A 24317-nucleotide genomic window follows, 5' to 3' on the forward strand; every position below is an offset into this window, starting at 1 on the left:
ATTAATTAACTACCTCTAAGTCACAGACTTGGTAAGGATCCATTCCCAGGTAGTTTGACCTCAGAGCCCACGCTGAATATTAGAATAAAAATGAACAATTCATTATAATATAGAAGGGAGAGGAAGAATGGGATGACAACACTGGCTGGCATAGTTATTGTCACTGAATCTTCAAAATAATGCTCATCTTTTTGGTAGCCAAGGGAAAAGTGGAGACATATCTGGTGAAGTGAAACATACCAGTTCCTGACATTGACACTGAATTAAAACAGTGACATCATATGAGTGTTTGGGAGGAATAGAAAACTTCTGCTACCAGAAAAGCTTATCAGCATTTATTTGGGGAAATGGCTAAGTTTAGACTGAATTCCGAGTTCAGTTCCCAAAGGATGGTACATGCCACAGAAGTAAAGAGAAAGAGACAATCAGTGCTGGCTTCGGCAAACTAAAATTGGAACAATACAGAGAAGATTAGCATGGCCTCTGCACAAGGATGACATGCAAATTCGTGAGTGTTCCATATTTTTAAAATAGCTGGAAAGACATTCTATGCTCATGGATATAAAGTTTAAATGTTAAGATGTCAATTTTACCCAAATTGGTCTATAGATTCAACACAATACCAATAAAAATTTCAACAACCTAGTTTGAAGATTTGGAAAAGCTGGTTATCAAATTTATTTGGAAGGGAAAGAGACCTCAAATAGCCAAAAATATTCTTAAAAAGAAGAACAAAGAGGGAGGACTAACACTTCTTGATTTTAAAGATTATTATTGTGCCACTGTGGTCAAAATAGCATGGTACTGGTACAAAGGCAGAAGTAGTGACCAATGGAATTGAATTGAGATTGTGGAGACAGACTACCAAATCTATGGTCAGTTGATCTTCGCCAAATCCACAGACCTGGGACAGAATAGTCTTTTCAATATATGGGCCTGAGAAAACTGGATATCAATAGCCAAAAGAATGAAAGAGGACCCCTACCTTACATCCTATGCAAAAATTAACTCATAGTGGATCAGAGACCTAAAGTATGAGCCAGTACCATAAAACTTCTAAAGAAAATATAGGGAAACATCTTCAACATTTAATAATAGGAAGTAGCTTCTTCAACCTTACACCCAAAGCACAAGTAATGAAAGAAAAAATAAATAGGTGAAAACTCCTCAAAATCAAATGCTTCTTTGCCTCAAAGGACCTTGTCAAAAATAGTGAAGAAGCAACCACATATTGGAAAAGGGTTTGCTATCCAGTATATATAAATAAATCATACAACTGAAAACTAAACCACAACCCAATTATAAAATGGGCAAAAGATATGAATAGACAGTTTTCCAAAGAGCAAATACAAATGGTTAAAAAACACATGAAGAGATAGTCATCTTCCTTAGCTATAAGGGAAATGCAAATCAAAACCACAATGAGATATCATCTCACACTTGTAAGAATGGCTGCTATTAAACAGAGGACTACAACTACTGGAGAAGATGTGGAGAAATTGGAACTCTTGTGCACTGCTGGTGGGAATGTATAATAGTACAGCCACTATGGAAGACAGTTTGACAGTTTCTCAGAAATCGAAATATCAAGTTGCCCTATGACCCAGCAATATCACTGTTCGGTGTATACCCAGAAGAGCTGAAAGCAGTGATACGAACAGACATTTAGGAACTGATATTCATAGTGGTATTATTCACAATTGCCAAAAGATGGAAACAATTCAAGTGCCCATCAACAGACGAGTGGATAAACAAAATGTGGTATATACACATGATGGAATATTGTGCAGATATCCTGAAGCACATGACAAGATGAATGAGCATTGAGGACATAATGCTGAGTGAAATAAGCCAGACACAAAAGGGTAGATACTGTATGGTTTCACTACCATGACCCTGGTAAAGGTAAACTCAGAGTCTTATAATGTATAATATAGAGGACCTAGAAATAGCCAGGAGCTAGAGATAGGTGAATGGTTACCTATTGAGGTTGAACTTCAATGTATGGGAATGGAAAGAAGTGATGATAATTCATTAGTGGGTTTATAAGCCATATCGCCATAGTGAAGGTGAGTATGATTGAAAGGGGTTGTACAGAGCCATGTATCTTGCTCATTAACATTACAAATATAAGTTTTTGCACAAACCACTTCAAAGGTATGAATCTTGTACAAAGAGTCAATAATAGAGGGGTTTGAGGGAAAACTGCAATTGCATGCTATGCCTATATTTAACAGGAAGACATCACAAGCACCACAGCAATACTAGGGATAAGTAATTGTGGTGGCGGGGAGGGATAAGTGTCAAGAGGAGTTTTGCATTTTTTCTTTGGTGAGGGTATGTTTATCTGTTGTTTTCCTCTTTGGAGTAATGAAATTATCTAAAATTAATAGTGATGATGATGATTGTGCAACTAAGTGAGGATATTGTGAGTCATGGATCATTTATTTTGGACATTATCCATTATGCCCAATGAATGGAGGTGGCCAAAAGGGTCAATGACCGAGAAGCAGCAATGTGAACTGTGATGTAAACATATGATGGAAAATTGTTCGGCTTTAGAAAGCAGCGAAGTGGTGAGGCATGCAAGGAGCTGAATGAGCCTTGAGGACATTATATTTTACAAAATAAGTCAGAAATAAGGGGAAAAATATTGTTTGGTTTCTTTTAGAGAATACTTATAAGAAAATTGGGTCCTGGATTGTAAGCTTTTAGGGCGGTCACATTTGTTCCTGAACTTTTGTTATTTCTAGATTCTGAGATGCTGTGCTGTACATGTATAATGTGGTATATCCCTGGATTTGGGTAACTCTGTGACATCTAAGACTCAGAGTTGGAGTTCTACAGCTCTGTAATTCTGCAGTACTACATGTAACAACTCTTAAAGAAACCGAAAAAGAGATGAGGCTTCAATTAGAGAAAAGAACAAAGCCGATCTGGTTTGAGACTAAGGTAAAATGATACAGGATAAAAGATGACAGTGTCTTATTTTAGAATTTCACCTATTTTATGAGACCAAAGGAAGAAAGCTTTATTTTATCCAAAACCTTAATTTCCCAACTCAACCTGTCTGGATAGTTCATTTAATCCAGTCCAAATGGAGCCCAAAATGGGAATGAGGGCTTGTAATTCTGTGTATAGCTTAACGTAATACCCAGATACATCTTAGAGTATGTTGGGTAGATAATTAAAAAGTATTGGCAAAGTGCCTTGAGGGACTGGAGAAAAATTATAGAACTATTAAACCTTCTGGACTGGGAAACCCCTGATACTCTCTCAATCATAGGGACTCCCAAGTTAATAGGCCAAACCCCTGATCTTGAGACTTGCTCTTATGAAACTTATTTCTGTAGCAGAGAAGCTAAGCCTACCTAAAATTATGCCTGAGTTACTTCCAGAGGGCCTCTTTCGTTGCTCAGATGTGGCCTCTCTCTAAGCTCAACTCTGCAAGTAAAATCATTACCCTCCCTTCTATATGGACATGACATCCAGGGATGCCACTCTGCCTGGCAATGTGGGAGATGACTCCCAGGGATGAGCCTGGCCCTGGCACTGTGGGATCAACAATGCCATCCTGAACAAAAGGGGAGAAAGAAATGTAGCAAAATAAGGCATCAGTGGTTACGAGAGTTCAAATGGAGTTGAGAGGCTATTGTGGAGGTTACTCTTATGCAAAATAGATATTGTTAATTGCCAAGGTTTGCCAACCCCCAATCAATGTTATTCATGTTAAACCTAAAGATCACCCAAGGCTCTGTCTGAGTTCCTACAAAAGTTGCATATACTAGGTTTACTTTCCAGAACTAAAACCTTCAGATAGTTCCTAGGCCAGATAAGTTCTGAAACTCAGTCTCTCCAAGAACATCAACCAGTTCCATCCCATTATTCTATATTGTTGACACACTCCTTTCAACATGAAAAAAGTTAGAATGGGCATAACCCAAATATCCCTAAAGTCTGGGAGAAGGATCAAAGAAGAAGGAAGAGTTATAACAGAGAAGTTAAGATTTAACAAATGAATATGACTACTGAATCATTATATTGACATTTCTTTTTAGTCTCCAGCATAGTGGAATAGCTAAAAGGTAAAAAGTGAAATTGTGGAACTCTGTCACATATGAAACTCTGAAATTTGTTCTATAGTTACTTGTTAAAATGTACTTTGAAATTTACTACTTTATGTATATATATTTCACAATAAAAATGTTTTTTAAAAAAAGCACTATAGCTTTATCTTAAAGCATCATGTTAGGTATGAACTTCTGTTCCAAAGAAGCTACAGTGTTTTAGTAGTTTGTGTATTGATTCCTGTGCTGGTCTAAAATTGTCGTGTAACCCAGAAAAGCCATGGAGGTGTGACACATTCAACTGTGGGTGTGACCTTTTGATTAGATGGGAGATGTGTCTCTGCCCTTTCAAGGTGGGTCTTACTCTGCTTATTGGAGTCTTTTAAGAGGGAACCATTTTGGAAAAAGCTTCAGATCTGACACAGACAGAGATGTTTGGAGATGCAGAAAAAAAATGTTCCCGGGGAAGCTGTTTGAAACCAAAGCGAAAGGACCAGCAGACACAGCTACGTGCCTTCCCAGCTGACAGAGGTGCTGTGAACCCATTGGCCTTTCTTAAGTCAAGGTATCTGTCACTGGATACCTTAGTTTGGACATTTTTATGGTCTTAGAACTGTAACTTGTAACTTAATACATTCTCTTTTTAAAAGCTGTTTCTAGTACATTCTGGCAACATTTAGCAAACCAACTCCATTTTTGATAATGATTTTTTTTAACATCATCAATTATTAGCTTTTCCATCTATGAAAAAAAAGATGAAAGGACAGCAAGTGTCCTTTGGTCTCAAGGGCAAGGGGCAGGGAGGGTGCACCTTGGGGCCCCCAAACACAGAAGTATTCACTGCTCAAGGCACATTCTTGGCATTCCATTTGAGAAAAATGCCTGATAGTCAAAATGTCAGGAAGGTGCTTGTAAACAAACTCCTTAGGGTTACTGAATATATCTCATCCTCTTTTTCAAAGAAATGTTCAATCACCCCTTGAAGATTACCTGAATGTATTGTTTGTATACCAGGTTTTTTCTGTCAATGATAACATTGTTTTCTTGCAATAATTTTGAAACATACACTTATCCATTTGAGATTTAGACTCGAATGTGGGCCCCTGCCTGTACATTATCATGCTTTGGCAAGTTCTTATTGAGTGTGCAGTGGAAAAGAGCAGACAAGGCTCCCGTTAAAAATGCAACTGAAAGTTCAGGGTCACTAACATTCATTTATACATTCATACATCCACTCACTCAAACAGATATTTAATGAGTTAGTTCATGGTACTCCTCAGGATCTGTGCTAGGGACTCAATAGTGAATCAGACACAATCTATCAAAAAATATAGGATCTACTGGGAAAATCAGGACATGAGCAATTATAGTGTTATAGGTATTATAACAGAATTAAATATAGGGTGGTGTGGAGGCAAATGAGGTTGACATCGATTTCCTTTGAAAGATCCCTCAAGGAAGTGAAGTCTGAACTGAACAGTTGGGCTATAATTTGGGGCAGGAGGGTAAGCAATGATAGAGGGGAAGGCCATTAGAAAGAAGAGCCTGGAACTGAGGGGACCACCTGGTGCTCTGGGGGTCTCGAAGCCATTTAAAATAGCTGCAAGACATACAAGGCATGGGCAGAGAGAAGCATGATATCTGGACAGTGGGGTAACTTGTATGACATGCTGAGGAGTTTGGATGCTTCTCCTTTGAGCCATGAAGAGCTGTTGAAGAATTTTAAGCAAGACAGTGGTGAGGGCATCATCATCATCACCATCATCATCATCATCATGACCATCATCACCATTTCCTTGATTGTTACTTCGCATGACTTCTGAAGTGTCAGGCAGTGAACTGGGGTAACATATACATATTATTTCATTTGATGCTCTCTATAACTTGATAAGATAGATAACTGTTATTTCCATTTTGTCAATGCACTAAAGATGGCTTTTAGAGAGAAGGAACTCTTTCAAAGTCACACAGCTGAGAAGCGTTGGGGTGTGGAATCGAACCCAGATATTTGCACCTTTGAGTCTGAGCTCCTCATCATTTTTCTTGCAAATCTCAGATGTGTGCCTTAGAAAGCATGCTGGAGCTTGCATGGGAGGTATGTTGGAAGGGACAGAGTTGAAGTAAGGAGGACCAGTGAGATGGCTTTTGCAACCATCTGACTGAGAGGTAATAACACTGAACATGCCTTTGCAAGGGGTTTGCCCCACATTGCTAACTGCAGGAGAGATGCATGAAGGGATGAAGGAGAAAAAAGAGGAGAGACTGTATCCCCTAGATTCCAGCATGGACAACTGGGCAAATGGGAGCACTGTTTAGTAGGAAGGGAGAAAACTGGCACTGTAGCCACAGGCAACTCTCTGCATCTGCAGTCTTTGCAGAGCTTCATGAAAAAAACTCAGCTGACCCACACCCCCCAAAATACACCTCTCTCCCCCTTCCAGAAAGGCTTAAAGCTTTCTTGAAATTTACACTTTCTCCTCTTTTTAGTTAAATATTAACTTTCTGGATTCCTGGACTGTTTTTTCTGTGTGATCCATGCTCTGTGTTCCAACAGTGACAAAATTCCAGAACTCTCCAGGTGAGTGTGTGTGTGTGTGTGTGTGTGTGTCTGTGTGAATGCTACGTGTACCATCTGCTCAGTGGTCACCTGGAATTACATTTGAATTTATAAATGTAATTTATAAAGGTAAAGCGATTTTGCTATGGATTAAGTTTAATAATGACAGCATCCTTTTTTACTGGGGTCCTATCTTCAAAGAACATTATCATAAAAGGTGCCCCAGAAGACATTGCAATGGCGACTCTTTGGGCCATTTGGCCTGATAGAAGAAGTTTGCTTGAGTTGAGAGAACTATATAGCATTTTTGTGTAACCATCACCTCTGTCTAGTTCAAAAACATTTCCATCATCCTGAAAGGAAACCCTGTACCCATTAAGAGTTATTCCTCTTCCTCCATCCCATCCCCTTGTAACCACCTATCTGTTTACTGTCTCTGGATTTACCTATTCTGGGCAATTCATATAAATAGAATTATACAATATGTGACCTATTGTGTCTGGCTTCTTTTACATAGAACAATGTTTTAAAGATTCATCCACATTGTAGCATTATTAGTACTTCATTCCTTTTTGTGATTGAATAATATTCCATTGTATGATCATACCACAATTTGTTTATCCATTCATCTGTTGATGTGTACTTGGGTTGATTCCACCCTTTGGCTATTGTGAATAATGACGCTATGCACATTTGTGTACATAAATTTTTCGAGTACCTGTTTTCAATTATTTGGGGTATATACCTAGGAATGGAATTGTTGGGTCATATGGTGGTTCTATGTTTAACTTTTTGTGAAACCCCCAAAAGTGGTTATATGGTTTTTTTTTTAATTCAGCTATATCTCTTACATTTCCACCAGTAAAGCACGAGGGTCCTGATTTCTCCACATCCTCACTAATACTTGTTATTTTTAACTTTTTTTTATTATAGTCACCCTAATGGGTGTGAAGTATTACCTCATTGTGGTTTTGATTTGCATTTCCCCAATGACTTACGATACTGAACGTCTTTTCATGTGTTGGGAATTTGTATATCCTCTTTGGAGAAGAGTCTATTGTAGTTGTTTGCTCTTTTTTTTTGTTTATGAGGTTATTTATTTTTTTGTTGTTGAATTGTAAGAGTTCTCCATATATTCTAGATACTCGACTCTCACCGGCATCATAAAATGAGTTAGGTAGTGTTCCCTCCTCTTCTATGCTCTGGAAGAGCTTGGAAGGATTGTTAATTCCTTTTCAAATGTCCACCCCTTTTTAAATAAATAAAGTTTTTTTGGAACTCAGCTCCTGTTTTAGTTTGTTAAAACTGCTTGAATACAATATACTAGAAATGGAAAAACTTTTATGGAATTTATTAAGTTACAAGGTTACAGTTCTAAGGCCATAAAATGTCCAAACTAAGGCATCCAGAGAAAGTACCTTGATTCAAGAAAGACCAATGTCTGTCACATGGGAAGGCACGTGGCTGGCATATTCTGGTCCTTGTTCCTGGTTCCATTGCTTCCAGTTTCTGATGCCAGTGGTTTCCTCCCTAAGCATCTGTGGGCCTTCACTTAGAGCCTCTGAGACACAACTCTGGATTCTGGCTTGCTTAGCATCTCATGGAAAGGCACATGGCAATGTCTGCTGGACTCTGCATCTCTAAACATCTGTGTCTAGGTGTTTGCTCTCTGTTGGCGCAACAAGCATCTCCAAATGTCTGCTTCCCTGTCAGCTCTGAAGAAACTGTATTTTATCCAAAATGTCTCCCCTTTTAAAGGACTCCAGTAAACTAATCAAAACCCACCCTGAATGGGTGGATTCACATTTCCATCTAATCAAAAAGCCACACCCACAATTGAGTGGGTCAGTCTCCATGGAAACAACCTAATCAAAAGTTCCCACCCTGCAATATTGAATCAGGATTAAAGGACATGGCTTTTATGGGATACACAACACTTTCAAACCAGCACAGTTGCATTAGGTTGTTTACCTATTATCTGTGGCACTTTTGTGCTGCAATGACAAAATCTAGTAATTGTGACAAAGACTGTATGACTTGCCAAGCTGAAAATAATTACTATCTGTCCCTTTACAAAAAAGTTTGCTGATTCTTGGTCTAGACTCTATTCTTCATATTCTTCATAGGACCTCATCTCTATGGAAAACTGAGAAATCTGCCTTTTCAGGATAAAATATTCCAGATAATTTTAAATTTTTACTATGTTATTTCATCATGCAAGTCCTATTTCATAGGTACATTTCTGCATTTGGGAAAATGGAATGAAGACAGTTTACAATTTATAGCCGTTAGAAATCATGGTAGTTAGTATGGGAACAGTGGAAAAAGATAGAAGTAAATTGGGTGCAGGGTGTGGAGTAAGGAAGAGCAACTTTCTGACTTGACCAGATGAAGGGAAGGTGATGACGCCTCACTGAGCTGGGGGAAGATAAGAGGAGGTTCAAATTTATAGGGGAAGAAGGTGTGCTGATTTGAAAGGGTGTATGTACCCTGGAAAATCCATGTTTTAATCCTAATCCCATTATGTAAAGGCAGCTGTTTCTTCTAATCCCTATTCAGTACTGTATGTTTGAAACTAATTAGATCATCTCCCTGGGGATGTGATTTAGGGAGTCACACCTTGATGTTATCTTGATGTGATTTAATCAAAAGTGGTCATTAAACTGGATTAGGTGGAGGCATGTCTCCATCCATTTGGGTGGGTCTTGATTAGTTTACTGGAATCCTATAAAAGAGGAAACATTTTGGAGAAAGTGGAAAATTCAGAGAGAGCAGGGAATGCTGCAGCACCACGACGCAGAGTCCACCAGTCAGCGATCTTTGGAGATGAAGAAGGAAAATGCTTCCCAGGGAGCTTCATGAAACAGGAAGCCAGGAGAAAAAGCTAGCAGATGATGCCATGTCCACCATGTGCCCTTCCAGCTGAGAGAGAAGCCTTGACTGTGTTCACCATGTGCCTTTCCACTTGAGAGAGGAACCCTGACTGTGTTTGCCATCACCTTCTCACTTGAGAGAGAAATGCTGAACTTCATTGGCCTTCTTGAACCAAAGTATCTTTCCCTGGATGCCTTATATTGGACATTTCTACAGATTTGTTTTAATTGGGACATTTTCATGGCCTTAGAATTGTAAACTAGCAATATATTAAATTCCCTTTTTGAAAGCCATTCCGTTTCTGGTGTATTGCATTCCAGCTGCTAGCAAACTAGAACAGGCAGTGTGTTCAGTTTTTGACAGGCTGAGTTTGAGGTAACTTTTAATCATATAAGCAAAGAAGAGTAGACATGTCATCTGTAAAAAGTAGCCCACTTTACTTCTAAATAACTAAGGTACCAAGGAACACCCTTGGATCCCTCTTTTCCCAAGAGGTATTTGCTGCCTAATTGGACACTTCTTAAGGTGATGGATTTAGAGGATGTCTCCCTCCCCCTGATCTGGAATCTTAATCCTATCTTGCTGGGTCTCCTCTGTCAGCCCTCAGTCTCCTGCGTGATTTCTCTCAGGAGGCATATCAAGTCTTCCCACAAATTGCATCTCTAGTGCACCTGGGATGTTTTTAAGTCTGATGGGCCAAAGCAGATGATACTCTCCTTGACTCTTACTAGATGCACAATTAGGTTACCCAATTCCAAGCATTTGCATTAAACTGCAAAACTTCCAAACTATTTTCTAAGAAGTAACTTTTTGCATTTTTAAAGAAACTAAGGGCAAAAATTATATGTATATATTGTATATCATATATATATAATACATAGACCTAACACATCGACGTGATTATCTCTTATAACTAGAGAATCTTCTGGTGAAGATGGTAGAACAAAGCAGGTTACTGAATACTTAAGGAAATGAGCTACTGCTACAACTAAATGCAAAACTTCAACAGCAGCATCCAAACAAAGGAGAACCACTTGTGTGACCTCTTTTGAAAAGAGGAGCTCAAGGAAAGAAACAGAGGGTATTTTGTGGTATAATACTGAGTGAGAGGCCTATGGCACTGTCCTACCTCCCAGAAGCAACATTGAGGGGGAAAATGTGAATTGACAAATCCAGAGAAAACTCAACTCTTACCCTCCTCATACTTGGAGAGAATCTCACCGAGGCTGCGTGGTAAGCCCTGGTGAAAACTGAGGAATTGTTCCCCACGAAGTGGAAGACCTCAGAGACCATGGCAGGACTTGGGAGAGGCAGGAAGACCCAGGCTTGCCATGCTCCATGACATGGCCTTGAGATGGGGAAATGGCTGAAGTTCTGGGGTGGGCATCTCCTCAGGTGGGTAGAATGGACTCTGCTAGGATATTTAATGGAACTTCTCAGAAGATAAAGCAAACCCAGGGCCTCCAGCAAAGGTCTTCTCTGAGAACTCTCTCTTCCCACCTCATACCCTTACATTCTCTACACGCCCCTCAAATGGAAAAGCTGCCACATCCTCCCTGGAACTGTAGCTTGAAGGACCCTCATCCGGAGAATTCTTCCACATTGAGTCTGGAAAGAGCTGCCCACACTTAGCATGAGCAAGGTGGAAAGCGTGATATGGGGCCTATGTACCAAAGTGTCCCCCACCACTTTTTATGCCCATCCATAGTTGCTCCCCACAAGAGGAAAACAAAAAGTATACAAAAGAGAAAGTACTAGTTGTGGTAGAGGACATAAGCCAAATACAATAATCGATTTTCTACTGGTGTTTTGTCCTGTAGAAGATCTTAAGAAGAAATTGATCTAAATAAGAGTCCAAAGATGTGGTGATAAAACAGCAGGACAGCATGAAAAGACTTCAGGATTTAGGAAATAAACTAAAATAAAAGGAACCCCATTACAAGGCTCATGATGCATAAGACTAAAAATTGATCAATCACAGGGAAGAAACAATTGAGCCAATTACATTGAACAAAGAAGAAAAAGACAAAGAGATGAACATGATTAGAAGGCGATAGATAGGAAAAAACCCACAAAATTTCCAATCCCCCAAACAAAGCCCAGGATAATTGGGGTCTCTAGTGTCCCCCAAACTCAATAAATTATATTGGGAAGTTGTACACAGATAAAATAGAAGGACATTTCCCTGAAGTGAATGATAAACTGAATTTGCAGATTAAAAGTTCACACTATATGGCAGGAAAAATTCCTAGAGAATGATCAACTTTGAGACATATCCTAAGCTAATTATTGAACTCTAATGGTGAAGAAAGAACACATCCTCAAAGAGAACAAACTACTCAAAAATCAGGGAGTAAGTATCAGTCTGGCCTCAGATGTCTCTGCAGTAACATTTAGTATCAGAAGTCAAAGGGAAAATGGGTAGAAAATTTGGAGAAAAAGAAAACATGACTCAAGATTATTATTCTCAGCCAATTGGTTCAAGAATACAAACCAGGAGTCATTTTCATAAAAAAAAATAGACCTCAGAGAATATAGCACTCATGAGAAACTTTTGAAAACTTTTCTTGAAAATGAAATCCAGCCAACCAAAGGTTGAATCAAAATAAAGAACTCAAAAATGGAGAAACAGGTATAGAGACTAGTTGCAAACATGGAATCCATTAACACGTATCTCAGAATAAGCTAACGAGGGAAGTATTGTATGTAGATGTTTTAAACCCAGACGGAATAAAAATAATATAAAGCCACAAAATTTTAGAGGGGTGGGGCGGAGGGAGATGGGAGGAAGGGAGAGAAAGTTTCATTTTTTTCTTTCAGGAAATCAATCTGAACTTTAAATAAAATGTACTTAAAACTCATAGTAACAAATAATAACCCAAAGTTTCTAAAGACTTAAAATGTAAACTTTCTTAATCTTAGTTGGTGAAGAGATATTTGATTAAAATTCTGCAACTCCCTCAGTTTTACATCAGTTTCTTTTTCATTTTTTAAATGCAAATGAAATATTTTTAAATGGCATGCATTGTATGATTTCGTTCTAATAAAATTGTTTTTGGATTTTATCATCTACCTATCCACCTATCTATCCATTTTTTCCCCATTCTTCTATCTGAATAATATTTTTCAATTCTTAACATTGCTATTTCTGGGCAGTTGGTGAGATCTGGAGTGAAATTTAGATGAGTTGTTTACTTCTGGTATCTTTTCCATATTGCTGAGCTTTTAAAGCTTTTATTAGAAAATAGGTATTTCTTAAGAAGATAGAGTTATATGACCTTCGGTGAATGTATTTTTTAGAAGTTAGCTACTTTTAAGAGTCTGTGTAAAATTCCTGAATACACTGAAAATTTTGCCCATCATCATATTATGAAGACCATTTTACTACTTAACCATTTCTCACTTGAAGGGAAGATCTTTTATTTTACAAACACTGTTGAGTTCCCAAAACATTTAATCTTGCAGATTGTATTTGTTAAATTAGACGTGTGGGCCTTAAGTTTCACAGTCTTCCTGTAATAACTATTGGATTTGTATATGCATTTCACAAAAGGAGAAGCGTTGTGCCCGGGTTTTATTGGTGTAGGAGAACAGTAAGGCTATTGAAAGAATCTGGAAACAGAAAAATCAGCACAGGCTACATATGATACCCGGATCTATTGTAAAAGCCTAAAAAAATTGAAATTAAATATAAATTGTGTTGAGATAATAGGCACTCGGCTCAAATGTCTAGTTAACTAGGAAATTTATTTAGGTCTAATATGTGAGATTTAACATATTCCTTTATGAAGAGGCTGGCATTTGAATGAGAATGGACTATTTTAAGAAGGCAGTTGCAGTTTTAGTTAATGCACTTCATCCTGTGTGGAAAAGTTTGTCTCTCTTTTTTCTTCTTTCACATCCTTGTAATATTTCTTCTCTCTCTCTCTCTCTCTCTCACACACACACGCTCTTTCTCTCTCTTTTCCTCATTCTTCTTTTTTCCCACCCACCCTCTCTCTTTCTTTTCTTCCTTCCATTTTCCTAAATGTACCTTATGCATTATTTACTTAGGCTTTCTTTCCCAATTCGGACAGAGGCAAGCGCTGCCCTGTAACATCACGTGTCTAAGTCGAACTGCAATGTACTCTAACTCTAGTGTTTATGCTGTCTATTAAAGGCATCACTTTTTGGAAATATATAGGGAGTTAAATGATCTCTGACAGCTGTGTGCTGAGGGAAAAAAAGGATTCTATTGTTCAAAGAGCTGCGTTTAATATAGAGAAGCCCTTGCTAAACATTGGAGTCTAAAGTATGGCAATTGTTAATTGGCCGTAAACTTAACAAGAGCTGTTTTTTCCCTCCCTTCCCTCAACCTCCCCCAGTTCATATTCCCCACTGCCTATTCCAGAGTCCTAGCTTATGTTGTTACCCATACTTTCATTTGTCCTGAAAACTCACCTCTGATATTCTCTAAGATTTGGGGGAATTTTTTTTTCTCATAATATATTAAAAAATAAGTGGAATATAATTCAGACTAATCAGAGGCAGGAAAGTGAACGCTCTGAACCTTTAAATATACAGTCTATGGGCATCTTTAGTGTTCTGTATGGGTGTTGCAGATACTTCTGCTTTTGTAAGTCATAAAATGTCAATTTCCTTCTGTGCCATCTACAATGATTTTCAGAAGCAAACTTTATCCATTTTACGGATAGTTGATCGTCATTAAGCTTCTAGGAATGCATCTTTCTCAAACCAGAGTTCCCTCTGCCCAGCTCCAATCCCTTTTTAATACACTTGGCCTAACTCTGCAAAGAAAAGGAAGGTAGCTAAGGAAAAATATGTCAGGAAAAAAGTTTCCTTGTTTTTTTATGTTTCAAAGCAAGCTGATCACAACAAATTTAAACAGCACAGGCATTTATGGGTTAAAAGAAAAAGTTCTTTTGTAGCTACTCCATTTCCAGCCCAAGAAATAAATACTGCTAACAACTTGGGGTATATCATTCTGGAATCTTTTAGTGTGCTTTTGTAAATATCCACATGTACATTTGCATTTTTTTCCAAAACATTTAATTGGCCCTTATATTGTTTGGCAAACTGACTTTTTTTATTATAAGGCACAGCTATCCTAATTTATTTAGAATGCCTTCATCGAATTTAACTGATCCATGTGTGCAGTGTTTTAAAATTTATTTTACTATTCAATTTTGATTAATATTTCTTTCTTATCATTTGCCATTATAAATAATGCTGCATAGAATATCTTTGAGCATATATCTTTATGTACACATGCTAGTCGTAGTTCTGTAATATGTGTTCCTATGAGTAGAATAACAGAACTTCAGGGAGTGAACATTTGTAATTTCGATGAATATTAACAAATTACCTTTCAGGAAGGTCATACTGGTTTGTACTTCTATTAATACTGTGTAAAGGGGTCCATTTCTTTACAATAGCACTAGCTGTCCACAATTGATAGGCATTTAAATTTGTATTTCTTTAGTTATTAGTGATGCAAAATATCTTTTTGCATTTTCAGTCATTTGCAGTAGTTCTTCTGTGCACTGCCATTTGTGATCATGTCATTTACCAGCTGGGTAAATGCATCCTTTAATACTGATTTGCAGAAATTTTGTCTTTATTAAGGACTTAATCTTTTGTTTACTTTGCAAATATTTTCTTTCAATCTGTCACTTCCCTCTTTGTGTATCTCTTGTCATTTAGAAATTTAAGGGTTTACATAGTCATTCTTATCCATCTTTTCTCATTAAAAAGAGTTCTTCATGACCCTTTTTTTTCCCTCCGTGGCTTTTTAGGCCATGCTTAGTGAGCTCCATGGGAGGAGTTCTGTCTCCAATTGTGCTCGAGGGACCCTTAGTAACTAATTCATTTATTCAAGGAACATTTGAGCCGCTACTATATGCCAAGCACTGGGATAAATGTTGAGTAAGATGCAGTCCCCACAGGGAGTTTATAGTCTATTGTGGGAAGCCGTTTGCAGCCTAGAAGGCTAGGGGTATCCTGGGAATAAACATAGAATGCTGTTATGGAGAGACTTAGAAGGTGCTCGTAGCTCAGCCCTCACTGTAGAGTTCTTAAATGAGCTAAATTCTAAACAGAGAGCAGAGGGATGAACTAAAGCTGGAGAGAAAGATGTTGGGCTTTCAGAAAGGAAGTACCCGTCATGCCACATCATCTCCTTTGATCAGAGTAAGAGACACCAAGGCACATCTGAGGCCCTGGTGCCCCATTACTGGAGCTCCAGGGACCCTTGGCTAAACCACAAATCTGCATTTTACTCACAGTCTAGCCAGTATTGGACTGACTTGCTTGTCACTTAACCTCTTTAAGTCCTGGTTTCCTAATCCGTAAAAAGAGATTCTATACTAATAGTTGCCTCAAATAATTGGAAAGATTAAACTATATTACAAATGTAGATCTCCCTGTACAGTGCCTACCATATAGCAAATACTCAACAAAATTTTGCTTTGCTGCCTCCCTTTTAACTTTGCCTAAAGTACAGCAAACTTCATTCTGGTCACATAAAGGATTCTTTAATATATAAAAATATAAGTCAGGGTGCATGGGTGGTTCAGTTGTAGAATGCTCGCCTTCCATGTGGGAGACCTGGGTTCGATTCCTGGACCATGCACACCCCCAGATACCCCACAAAAAAGTCAGTGAATTTGTTTACAGATTATTCTCTAGACTGTTACTGATGGGTGTGTTAAAAGTATTTCTGGATTAAAGATAGTTTCTCATCTCCTAAATGATATATGACATTCCAAAAAAGAGAAAAAAAGAAAAAAATTAAACTTCCTGCCTCGCCATGAAACCAGCTTTTCTTCCCCTTATTTGTTACATTCTGCCGTTAAGCAGCTCTCTGCTTCTGTTATTTGAAAAATGCATGCAAGTCGCTGCACAGCTGTGTACAGCCATGCCCCCTCTCTGTGCCTCTGTCTCTCACACACACGTGTCTATTTGGCAACTGAGGCAGAAGAAAATGGTGTGTGTTTTGCTCTATCTTTTGCCTTCCCCGATTAAAAGATTGTAATGGGCTCATTTGCTTTTATTCCCCCCATTTAGTGATTTTACAGATACGACTTGAGGGCAACCTCTTTTTGTACCTTGTGAAAATGGAAGCTGTTTTCTGAGATGTCTTAGAGGGATGGGAAGAGGGGAAGTCCCTTGGACAACAGAATGGTGACGGCAGACACAAGGAGTGGCTTCTAAGTCAGAAACATGGTCAGGGGGTTTCTGAAGTGAGGGCCCTTGAGTTTATAAAGTAGAAGGTCCCAACAAGACCTTAGAAGGTAAAAACCTTTATGGTGCCTTTAGGGAGGGCAGGACCTAGCCTTAGAATTTCTTTTTGTAAATGATCTGCTACCTCTTGAAAAAGAAAAGCCTACCTACACACAGGGAAGCCAAGGAGGCTGGCACAGTGAGAAAACTGCAAGGATAAAGGGACCATGATGTTCTGGAAAACAGAGTCCAATGGTAGACTTTACTTTCCCAAAAATGGACTTTACAAAATTTCTCGTCTTCCGTGCCTTGTCACGTGCCCCCACCTCCCTACCCACTTGGGTCTGGGCTGGCCTTAGAGATTTGCTTGCAACCTTACGTCTAGAAGCTTCTGCTTTGGCCTCTTGGAAAGCTAGCTCTCTGGACACTCCCAGGTTGCTCCATCTCTGAGAAGGAAGTGGGTTCTCATGGAAAGGCCACACGTAGGTGCTCCTGTCAGTGTTCCTGCTGAGTCCTGTCTTTCAGTCCTGGAAGACAGGACTCAGACATCTGAGCCAAGGAGCCTCCACATGGTTCCAGCCCCCAGCCATTCAAGCCTTCCATTGCAGGCACCAGACATGGTGGAGCAGACACGAGCCATACCAGGTGCCCTCTTTGGAATGCTGACCCACAGAATTCATGAGTGTAAGAAAATGGTAGTCATTTTATGGCACTGAGTATTTTAAAAAATACCTTTTTTGAGGTATAATTTACATGCCATAAAATCCACCCATTGAAAGTATACAGTACAATGATTTTAAGTAAACATAGAAAGTTGTATAAACATCATCACAATCAGTTTTAGAACAATTTCCACCACCCAAAATGTTCCCTTGTGTCTTCTGTGGTCAATTTGTGCTCCCATCTCTAGTCTCAGGCAACCTCAGATCTATCTTCCTTTCCTAAACATTTCACATAAAATGGAATCATATAATATGCAGTATTTTTTGTCTTATGCCACGATTTTTTGGGGGACAGTTTGTTAAGTTGCAATGGATAACTAGAACAGATCCCCTCCCCATTTTCCAATTGTTCCCATAAAAGGGGATACGCACCCGAATAATGACTGAGATTGAATTCTGCGTTTCAGCTAATTTAATAGGATTTGAAAAAAATAGACCTGTGATGTTTCCTGTTTATCTAAGTTGGCAGAGTTAGATTTATTTATGGTTTATAATATGATGAAGTCAAGGGACAGACTCATTTCTAAATCATTATTTAAGAGTTCTATACGTTTTCAAGACACATAAATTGCCACAGAATAAGGTTCACAAACTAGCTTTTGTTTTTACCCTCTGAGTTTCCTCTTAGTGGGAAATGCAGCACATTTTATTCCTCTCCTTTCAGGTGCCTGCCAACAGATTTGGAGCTTCACTTCTTTATTTCAGGGATATAGAAGGGATATAAAAAGCATGTTACTAAGTAGGAAGCTATTATACATCCATATATTCAGAGAATTCTAGGCCTTCAACATTCCTTAAAGCATTTGGTAACTTTATATTTCTATTGCATAATTTATAGACCATAAAATGTCAAGAAGCCTGAGAGGAAGAATCAATTAGTCAAAGGAGCTGCTATTGAGAGCGTCTTATTTATAAGAAAGTGGCAATAAACATCATGGAAGCAAGTCTGTGAGAAAGGAGTGGGGGGAAAATAGAGGCAAACTCAGAAAAGTGTTCAAGACACCAAGGAGGAAACTAGGAAAGATCAAAAGAAAACATTTAGTGTGTCCTCACCTCTAGTTTGGATGCATGGACTCCAGGAAACACAAGTAAACAGAAGTCAGTTCTTTCCAGGATCTCCAGGGAGGGTGCTCACAGGTCGTCCCAAATGCAATATAGTAGAAATGGAATGGCTTTTTAAAAGGGGGGATTTAATAAGTTACAAGTTTACAGTTCTAAGGCCATGAAAATGTGCCAGTTAAAGCAAGTCTATAGAAATGTCCAATCTAAAGCATCCAGGGAGAGATACCTTGGTTCCAGAAGGCCAGTGAAGTTCAGGGTTTCTCTCTCAAGTGGAAAGGCCCATGGCGAACATGGCGTTGTCTGCTAGCCTCCTCTCCAGGCCTCGTGAAGCTCCCCCAGGCTTCTCCTCATCTCCAAAGGTCACTGGCTGGTGGGCTCTGTGGTTCTCTCGGTCTCATGGCTCTGTTCGGCTTTGGTGCAGCTTTCTTGTTGTTCTCAAAAGGCGTCCTCTCCAAAAATGTCTCCTTTTTTTATAGGATCCCAGTAAACTAATCAAGACTCATGTAGGATGGGTGGAGACACGTCTCCATGTAACCAAGTTTAATACCCACAATTGATCGAATCACATCTCTGTGGAGATAATCTAATCAAGTTTCAATGTATAGTACTGAATAGGGATTAGAAGAAATGGTTGCTCACACAAGACTGATTAGGATTGAAACATTGCTTTTCTCGGGTACATAAATCCTTTCAAACTGGCACAGGAGATGTGCTCTTTGCTTATGGTAACCTCCACTCCTCAAACTGGTTTGTCTCTAGGCAATATTATTTTTGACTTTTTTTATTATATAGTAAAACATATATACAAAGCAAAGAAATAAAAAAGCAATAGTTTTCGAAGCACTCTTCAACAAGTAGTTACAGGATAAGTCCCAGAGTTTGTCATGGGCTACCATACGATCCTGTTATATTTTTCCTTCTAGCTGCTCCAGAATATAGGAGGCTAGAGGACTTAAATATTTTTCTATCATCACAATTGACTTTTTTCCATTCTTTTTTTGTGTGAAAATAACGTATATACAAAAAAGCACCACAATTAGTTGTAGAACATATTTCAGAGTTTGACATGGGTTACAATTTCACAATTTTAAGTTTTTACTTCTAGCTGCTCTAAAATACTGGAGACTAAAAGAGATATCAATTTAATGATTCAGCATTCATATTCATTTTTAAAATCCTACCTTCTCTGTATAACTCCATCATCACCTTAGATCTTTCCATCCCTCTCTTTAGGGATATTTGGGCTGTGGCCATTCTAACTTTTTCATGGTGGAAGGGTCTGTCACTAATATGAAGTAGGGAGATGGAACTATCTGGTATTCTGGAGAGGCTGGGCCCTCTAAGTTTCAGGGCTTATCTGGACCAGGGACCTATCTGGAGATTGTAGGTTTCTGGAAAGTTACTCTAGTGCATGGAATCCTTGTGGAATCTTTTATATTCCCTTAGGTGTTGTTTTAGTTTGCTAGCTGCTGGAATGCAACACACCAGAGACAGATTGGCTTTTAATAAAAGGGGATTTATTTCGTTAGTTCTTCAGAGGAAAGGCAGTCAACTTTCAGCTGAGGTTCTTTCTTACATGGGAAGGCACAGGATGGTCTCTGCTGGCCTTCTCTCCAGGCCTCTGGGTTCCAACAACTTTCCCTAGGGTGACTTCTTTCTGCATCTCCAAACGCCTGGGCTGAGCTGCGAGTGCTGAGATGAGGAATGCTGAGCTGCTTTGGCTGTGCTATGTTGCGCTCTCTCATTTAAGCACCAGCCAATTAAGTCAAATGTCATCCATTGCAGCAGGCTCGCCTCCTAGCTGCCTGCAGATGTAAATCAGCAACAGATGAGATCACTTACCGTTGGCTCCTGTCCAGAGCAACAGAACTAGGTGCCTTCACCTGACCGAGTTGACAACTGAATCTAACTACCACAAATGTTCTTTAGGATTCGCCTGAATGGTCCTGGTTGGGGGTTGACAGTTTATGATAGGTAGCAAGGTCTACCTGAAGCTTGCATAACAGCAACCTCCAGAGTTGCCTCTTGACTCTATTTGAATTCTCTCTGTCACTGATACTTTAGGCAATATTTTTCTTGGTCTCTCTCAAGTCCTTTAGTGTGCTTCATCGGAATTAAAAAAAATTAGTTCTAGGTCCCTGCAGAAAATGCACAGTTCGGTGATGTGAAATGAGTTGTAACCAGGAAGGGGGCTTCCTGGGTTCAGTTGTAGAACTGGATTATACTATATAAAGGAGCCTAGGAAAGTTCCATACATAATGAAGATAATTATGATTCATTGTAATCTTACAAGTGTTCAGAGCTGGATGGAAGATTATCTCTCTTTGGAAAAGTCAGCTTAGATAGAGGTCACAGATCTTTGGAGGGTCTGCGACTTGCTCCCTGACTGTCTTGATTAATAAAGGAGAGGGATGAAGACCACTCCTTAGCTTTACACGTTGCTTTCAGCCAGAGCAGAAAGCTTCAGAGAGGCCTGGAAAGCTCCAGAATGACCTATTGCAGTGGGCTGAAGCACAAACGAGAGAAAAAATGGCTTGTAGGACATGTGAGTAACTCCTGGTGGCTCCCTAGGATACTGGGCCACCTCCTCCAGAGTGGCCTGGACATTGGCTGCCCTGGGTCTCGAGACCCTTGTCTTCTGTTCTGAAACCAGGCATTCCCCTGCCCTTTGCCGCTCACTCCCAAGGCTCACTTGACTGGCCTCAGAGCTCTTAGAATCACTAGAGTCTTCAGTCTCTGAATGTTCAGTTTTTTCTTTCCTTTTTTTAAAATTAATTTATTTATTAATTATGTTTATCTTTGGGTCTAAGATGTGTTTCCTGTAGACAGCATATCGAAGGATCCTGTTTTTTAATCCATTCTGCCAATCTATGTCTTTTGATTGGGGAATTCAGTCCATTAACATTTAGTGTTATTACTGTTTGGATAATATTTTCCTCTGCCATTTTGCCTTTTGTATTATATATATCATATCTGACTTTCCTTCTTTCTACACTCTTCTCCATACCTCTCTCTTCTGTCTTTTCGGTTCTGACTCTAGTGCTCCCTTTAGTATTTCTTGCAGAGCTGGTCTCTTGGTCACAAATTCTCTCAGTGACTTTTTGTCTGAAAATGTTTTAATTTCTCCCTCATTTTTGAAAGATAATTTTGCTGGATATAGGAGTCTTGGTTGGCAGTTTTTCTCTTTTAGTAATTTAAATATATCATCCCACTGTCTTCTAGCTTCCATGGTTTCTGCTGAGAAATCTACACATAGTCTTATTGGGTTTCCCTTGTATGTGATGGATTGTTTTTCTCTTGCTGCTTTCAAGATCCTCTCTTTCTCTTTGACCTCTGACATTCTAACTAGTAAGTGTCTTGGAGAACGCCTATTTGGGTCTAATCTCTTTGGGGCGCGCTGCACTTCTTGGATCTGTAATTTTAGGTCTTTCATAAGAGTTGGGAAATTTTCAGTGAAAATTTCTTCCATTAGTTTTTCTCCTCCTTTTCCCTTCTCTTCTCCTTCTGGGACACCCACAACACGTATATTTGTGCGGTTCATATTGTCCTTGAGTTCCCTGATACCCTGTTCAAATTTTTCCATTCTTTTCCTGATAGTTTCTGTTTGTTTTTGAAATTCAGATGTTCCGTCCTCCAAATCACTAATTCTATCTTCTGTCTCTTTGAATCTATCATTGTAGGTATCCATTGTTTTTTCTATCTTTTCTACTTTGTCCTTCACTTCCATAAGTTCTGTGATTTGTTTTTTCAGTTTTTCTATTTCTTCTTTATGTTCAGCCCATGTCTTCTTCATGTCCTCCCTCAATTTATCGATTTCGTTTTTGAAGAGGTTTTTCCATTTCTGTTCGTATATTTAGCATTAGTTGTCTCAGCTCCTGTATCTCATTTGAACTATTGGTTTGTTCCTTTGACTGGGCCATATTTTCAATTATTTGAGCGTGATCCGTTATCTTCTGTTGGCGTCTGCGCATTTAGACAGATTTCCCTGGATATTGGATCCAAAAGTTTGGAAGATTTTTCTGTGAAATCTCTGGGTTCTGTTTTTCTTATCCTGCCCAGTAGGTGGCGCTCGTGGCACACGTTTGTCAGCGGGTCCCACCAGTAAAAGGTGCTGTGGGACCTTAAACTTTGGAAAACTCTCGCCGTCCAGGGGGTTCGCTAGCCGAAGCGGCTTGAGCTGGCCCGGGGTCCGAAAGCAGGGAGGGTTGCTGGTCACCACAGCCCGGGAAAGAGCCCGTCCGAATTTCCTAGTCGGCCCTGGGCGACAAGTGTGGCGGGAGGGCGCCAGCAGCAGCGGCCCACCCGAGAGAGTGCACGTTCCCCGGGAGTCACGGGTTTGGAAGGGGCCTCCCCCACCCGTCACCGTTCTCCGCGGCCTGGGGTTTTCCGATCCAATTCTCTCAGTTGGTCCGGGGGGCTGCGCGTGGTGTGGGCGCCAGCCGCCTTGGTTTCAGGGGACCGCCTCTCCAATTCTCCCAGCCGGCCCGGGAAGGGGGAAGGGAGTTACTCCGGCCCGGGAAGGGGGAAGGGAGCGCCACCCGCGCGCGTCGGCGATCTCACCCGAGCTGCTTCTCTCAGCCAGCCAGCCGTTCCAGGATGGGGTACGCTGTCTTTTTTATCTCTGTTGTGGCTTTGGGCGCTTTCTGTATCGTTTCTACTCCCCTAGTAGCTGTCCTGGAGAAGAAACTAAGATCCGCGCGTCTTACTAAGCTGCCATCTTCCAGGAAGTCCTAATTTATTTATTAATTAAACAAAAATTAAGAACAAACAAAAACATTAACATATCATTCCATTCTACATATATAATCAGTAATTCTCAATATCATCACATAGTTGTATATTCATCATCTCTTAGAACATTTGCATTAATTCAGAAAAAGAAATAAAAAGACAACAGAAAAAGAAATAAAATGATAACAGAAAAATAAAAACGATTATACATACCATACCCCTTACCCCTCCCTTTCATTGATTACTACCATTTCAAACTAAATTTATTTTCACATTTGTTCCCCCTATTATTTATTTTTATTCCATATGTTCTACTCATCTTTTGACAAGGTACATAAAAGAAGCATCAGATACAAGGTTTTCACAATCACGCACTCACATTGTGAAAGCTATATCATTATTCAATCGTCATCAAGAAACATGGCTACTGGAACACAGCTTTACATTTTCAGGCACTTCCTTCCAGCCTCTCCACTACATCTTGAATAACAAGGTGATATTTACTTAATGCATAATAATAACCTCCAGGATAACCTCTTGACTCTGTTTGGAATCTCTCAGCCATTGACACTTTGTCTCATTTCACTCTTCTCCCTTTTGGTCAAGAAGGTTTTCTCAATCCCTTGATGCTGAGTCTCAGCTCATTCTAGGATTTCTGTCCCATGTTGCCAGGAAGGTCCACACTCCTGGGAGTCATGTCCCACGTAGACAGGGGGAGGGTTGTGAGTTTACTTGTTGTGTTGACTGGAGAGAGAGGCCACATCTGAGCAATGAAAGAGGTTCTCTTCGGGGGTGACTCTTAGGCCTAATTTTAAGTAGACTTGACCTATCCTTTGTGGGGTTAAGTTTCATATGAACAAACCCCAAGACTGGGGGCTCAGCCTATAGCTTTGGTTATCCACACTGCTTGTGAGAATATCAAGAATTCAACTTGGGGAAGTTGAATTTCTCCCTGTTCTCACCATTCCCTAAAGGGGACTTTGCAAATACTTTTCCACTCACTGATCAAATCACTCTGGGATTCATTGGGGCACCACTCTGGACAAATCAACAAAATCTCATGTCCTACCCAAGATTCCAAGT

General features: G+C 39.5%; 1 long non-coding RNA gene and 1 pseudogene across 1 annotated transcript in view; both read left to right on the forward strand.

Annotated features, from left to right (window-relative positions):
* LOC143673751 (uncharacterized) overlaps positions 1 to 24317 on the forward strand; it is a 153843-nt gene that overhangs the window by 97281 nt on the left and 32245 nt on the right. The window lies entirely within an intron of this gene.
* Positions 431 to 527, forward strand: LOC143675239 (U6 spliceosomal RNA; annotated as a pseudogene).

This window comes from Tamandua tetradactyla, chromosome 2 (genome assembly GCF_023851605.1).
Source record: "Tamandua tetradactyla isolate mTamTet1 chromosome 2, mTamTet1.pri, whole genome shotgun sequence".
In the NCBI taxonomy this organism is placed as follows: Eukaryota; Metazoa; Chordata; class Mammalia; order Pilosa; family Myrmecophagidae; genus Tamandua; species Tamandua tetradactyla.